Here is a 5,000-nt window from a genome sequence, read left to right on the forward strand (position 1 = left end):
GTGTACAAAGGGCAGGGACGTAATCAACGCGAGCTTATGACTCGCGCTTACTGGGAATTCCTCGTTCATGGGGAACAATTGCAAGCCCCAATCCCTAGCACGAAGGAGGTTCAGCGGGTTACCCCGACCTTTCGGCCTAGGAAGACACGCTGATTCCTTCAGTGTAGCGCGCGTGCGGCCCAGAACATCTAAGGGCATCACAGACCTGTTATTGCTCAATCTCGTGCGGCTAGAAGCCGCCTGTCCCTCTAAGAAGAAAAGTAATCGCTGACAGCACGAAGGATGTCACGCGACTAGTTAGCAGGCTAGAGTCTCGTTCGTTATCGGAATTAACCAGACAAATCGCTCCACCAACTAAGAACGGCCATGCACCACCACCCACCGAATCAAGAAAGAGCTATCAATCTGTCAATCCTTCCGGTGTCCGGGCCTGGTGAGGTTTCCCGTGTTGAGTCAAATTAAGCCGCAGGCTCCACTCCTGGTGGTGCCCTTCCGTCAATTCCTTTAAGTTTCAGCTTTGCAACCATACTTCCCCCGGAACCCAAAAGCTTTGGTTTCCCGGAGGCTGCCCGCCGAGTCATCGGAGGAACTGCGGCGGATCGCTGGCTGGCATCGTTTATGGTTAGAACTAGGGCGGTATCTGATCGCCTTCGAACCTCTAACTTTCGTTCTTGATTAATGAAAACATACTTGGCAAATGCTTTCGCTTCTGTTCGTCTTGCGACGATCCAAGAATTTCACCTCTAACGTCGCAATACGAATGCCCCCGCCTGTCCCTATTAATCATTACCTCGGGTTCCGAAAACCAACAAAATAGAACCGAGGTCCTATTCCATTATTCCATGCACACAGTATTCAGGCGGGCTTGCCTGCTTTAAGCCCTCTAATTTGTTCAAAGTAAACGTGCCGGCCCACCGAGACACTCAATAAAGAGCACCCTGGTAGGATTTCAACGGGGTCCGCCTCGGGACGCACGAGCACGCACGAGGCGGTCGCACGCCTTCGGCTCGCCCCACCGGCAGGACGTCCCACGATACATGCCAGTTAAACACCGACGGGCGGTGAACCAACAGCGTGGGACACAAATCCAACTACGAGCTTTTTAACCGCAACAACTTTAATATACGCTATTGGAGCTGGAATTACCGCGGCTGCTGGCACCAGACTTGCCCTCCAATAGATACTCGTTAAAGGATTTAAAGTGTACTCATTCCGATTACGGGGCCTCGGAGGAGTCCCGTATCGTTATTTTTCGTCACTACCTCCCCGTGCCGGGAGTGGGTAATTTGCGCGCCTGCTGCCTTCCTTGGATGTGGTAGCCGTTTCTCAGGCTCCCTCTCCGGAATCGAACCCTGATTCCCCGTTACCCGTTACAACCATGGTAGGCGCAGAACCTACCATCGACAGTTGATAAGGCAGACATTTGAAAGATGCGTCGCCGGTACGAGGACCGTGCGATCAGCCCAAAGTTATTCAGAGTCACCAAGGCAAACGGACCGGACGAGCCGACCGATTGGTTTTGATCTAATAAAAGCGTCCCTTCCATCTCTGGTCGGGACTCTGTTTGCATGTATTAGCTCTAGAATTACCACAGTTATCCAAGTAACGTGGGTACGATCTAAGGAACCATAACTGATTTAATGAGCCATTCGCGGTTTCACCTTAATGCGGCTTGTACTGAGACATGCATGGCTTAATCTTTGAGACAAGCATATGACTACTGGCAGGATCAACCAGGGAGCTGCGTCAACTAGAGCTGAGCAGCCGGCCGCCCGGGAGTGTGTCCCGGAGGCCCGCGCGAACACGCAAGCGTCCGCTCAATTATTCCGCAAACAGGAGGAGGCTGGGCTCCCCTGCACGATACACCTCGAAACCCTCTCAGGTCCCGGCGGCGCGCAGCGCCGTCCTAAGTACTTGGTCGGGTTCGAGAGAGGCGCAATCGCCCGGAGATAGGCGAGTAGACGCTTTCAGTGCGACCACCCGTGCTCCCAACTGAGCTTGCCGCTGCCGACAGAGGCCCGGGAGCGTGCTGTCGTGGTGTTGCCGGCGGGAGACAACACGCGGCCACAAACAGTGGCCGGGCAGCTCCAACGCCAGCGCCACAGAGGGGCAGAGCCCCACTTGGGTGCCAAAGCGAACTCTCCCAGCACAGCGCACGCGCCAACACATCCGCACAGCTGCGATACAAACCACCTGCGAGAACCGCGGGGGCGACCGAGCAGCAGACGGCGTCGCGGCGCCGAGTGCCGGGCGGCGGCGCATCCTCAACGCACACAGTCCTCAATCGGACCAGCACACTGCAGATGTCCACCGCGCTTCGCACCGGGCCCGCGAGGACCCACTTTGGCCGCACGGCGCCGCGCGTTGGGTGCGCCGGCGCGCAGCTGCGCCGCCTGCCGCGTCCGTCGGCCGGCGCGCCTGCCACTGGGCGCCCCCACCAGCCGGCTGTAGCGCGTGCGCCCACGCAGCGCGCGGCCAGCACGCCGGGCGCTCCCCCCTCACCGGCCGGGGACGGTCCCACCCAGCCACCGCCGCGTATCGCTTCATACCCACATGCCCACTCACGTTCGTGGGTATGACGGGTGTCGCTGAAGCAACCAGTTAATACCTGTACCGATTGTCGCAATCAATGATTCACCTCCAGCGTATACAACCGCGCAACAACGGATTTCCAGTTCATTTGCGTAACTTGGGCAGCAAACGTAGACGTCCATCTACATTTGCAAATTCAGTGGGTCTTGCATGCCTGGATGATATGCGTCACGACACGCCACATCAGCCCACATACATGCTGCGACGTATGCACGAGAGAACACGTGGAAGGTGGCCCGCGTACGTATGCGAATGCCATTGCACAGCTGCGAAGCTCATTGAACACGCAAACTCCCGCCTGACGAACTAGAGGCGACAGGGGAGCGATATAAGTCTTACAGCAGTACACATTACAGTGGATAGCGGGACCATGTGGAACGTACGCACCACTCGCTAGATGTTGTGAGGGTACGCACCGTAACATGAATCAATACGCAGGACACCAGAGAGTGCGAGCACTGACCTATGTTGAGAGGGTTGCGATTAGGAAACGCTACATGAATGTTTCAATTCATATAACAATTACAGGTTAGGTTAGGGCGCAACGTGCGTTAGGTTAGGGCGCAACGTGCGTTAGGTTAGGGCGCAACGTAGGTTAGGTTAGGGCCCAACGTAGGTTAGGTTAGGGCCCAACGTAGGTTAGGTTAGGGCCCAACGTAGGTTAGGTTAGGGCCCAACGTAGGTTAGGTTAGGGCCCAACGTAGGTTAGGTTAGGGCCCAACGTAGGTTAGGTTAGGGCCCAACGTAGGTTAGGTTAGGGCCCAACGTAGGTTAGGTTAGGGCCCAACGTAGGTTAGGTTAGGGCCCAACGTAGGTTAGGTTAGGGCCCAACGTAGGTTAGGTTAGGGCCCAACGTAGGTTAGGTTAGGGCCCAACGTAGGTTAGGTTAGGGCCCAACGTAGGTTAGGTTAGGGCCCAACGTAGGTTAGGTTAGGGCCCAACGTAGGTTAGGTTAGGGCCCAACGTAGGTTAGGTTAGGGCCCAACGTAGGTTAGGTTAGGGCCCAACGTAGGTTAGGTTAGGGCCCAACGTAGGTTAGGTTAGGGCCCAACGTAGGTTAGGTTAGGGCCCAACGTAGGTTAGGTTAGGGCCCAACGTAGGTTAGGTTAAGGCGCAACGTAGGTTAGGTTAAGGCGCAACGTAGGTTAGGTTAAGGCGCAACGTAGGTTAGGTTAAGGCGCAACGTAGGTTAGGTTAAGGCGCAACGTAGGTTAGGTTAAGGCGCAACGTAGGTTAGGTTAAGGCGCAACGTAGGTTAGGTTAAGGCGCAACGTAGGTTAGGTTAAGGCGCAACGTAGGTTAGGTTAAGGCGCAACGTAGGTTAGGTTAAGGCGCAACATAGGTTAGGTTAAGGCGCAACATAGGTTAGGTTAAGGCGCAACATAGGTTAGGTTAAGGCGCAACATAGGTTAGGTTAAGGCGCAACATGGGTTAGGTTAAGGGATGGTGTATGAGGGGGGGAGGGGACGAGGTTCGTTCATAGTGATGATGGTAAGTGGACGCCTGAGGCACCCTGAGATGTGTCACGTCAGGATGCACCTTTGGCTCAGGGGAGGTGGTGCGCCGGTTCTGTGGGTGTGGCAAGGGAGTGGCAGACCTGTGTCTTTCATTCCTGCCATTGCTTATATGCTGTGAGACACGCCAGTGTGGTGGTGTTGGCTGCACCCCTGTGTAGCACATGTGTGGGTGTTTGTGGCTTATCTGCGTAATGATGGTTGTTGGAAGAGTGAGATATTCTGTTTTTGGGGTGGACCTCCTGGTTTTGTTATCATAGTGTGAATGGTGTAATGTGGCGGAGAGGATGCACTGGATGTTGTTCCATGGTGGTGCTTAGATATTGTGTCTGTGTCTGTTACAGCCAGAGAGTAGTGTGTGATAGGGTGTCTGGGTGACGTGTAGTTCACATTGTGTGCACAGACTGTCAGCATGTATAGGGACAGTTGTATGTCGTATGTCATCTATATTCCGATGGCTCTGCATCTATTAGTTATCAGCGCCATGTATCAGTTTAATCTGGTTGCAGTCTCGTGGTGTTCTATCTCTGTACAGTAGTAGAGGTGCGACTGCACTACGTAGCTACCCCTTGCGGCAGCTTTCCCCGGTGTATGGCATATGATTATCAGCAATGAGTCGATTAGTGACAACTGGTCGTGTGACAACGTCACATGTCTGCGGGTGGGATACGCTACAACCTGCTTGTGGGTCAGGGCTCAGTAATGCTCTCCTCACACTGAGCGCTCGGACCGTCATTACCCGTCTGCGTGATATATTGCGGAGCGCTTTTAGCCATTGCCAGAGTCTTTGCGACTGCGAGTGCAACGCCCATGGGGACCGACATGGTTGGGGCGCTTCCTAGCTGATCGCTCAGCATCGGAATCCGTACTGTGAGCACGCAATCGCGCACAGAC

At 54.8% G+C, this 5,000-nt stretch overlaps 1 non-coding gene across 1 annotated transcript in view; it reads right to left on the minus strand.

The window, feature by feature from the left end:
• LOC126197274 (small subunit ribosomal RNA) overlaps positions 1-1,740 on the minus strand; it is a 1,909-nt gene extending 169 nt beyond the window's left edge. Inside the window, exon 1 of the ribosomal RNA XR_007539650.1 lies at positions 1-1,740. This exon is cut by the window's left edge and continues 169 nt beyond it. This is a non-coding gene — a ribosomal RNA (small subunit ribosomal RNA).
• Between the last annotated feature and the right edge of the window lie 3,260 nt (positions 1,741-5,000).

The sequence above is a fragment of the Schistocerca nitens genome, chromosome 7 (genome assembly GCF_023898315.1).
Source record: "Schistocerca nitens isolate TAMUIC-IGC-003100 chromosome 7, iqSchNite1.1, whole genome shotgun sequence".
Classification (NCBI taxonomy): Eukaryota; Metazoa; Arthropoda; class Insecta; order Orthoptera; family Acrididae; genus Schistocerca; species Schistocerca nitens.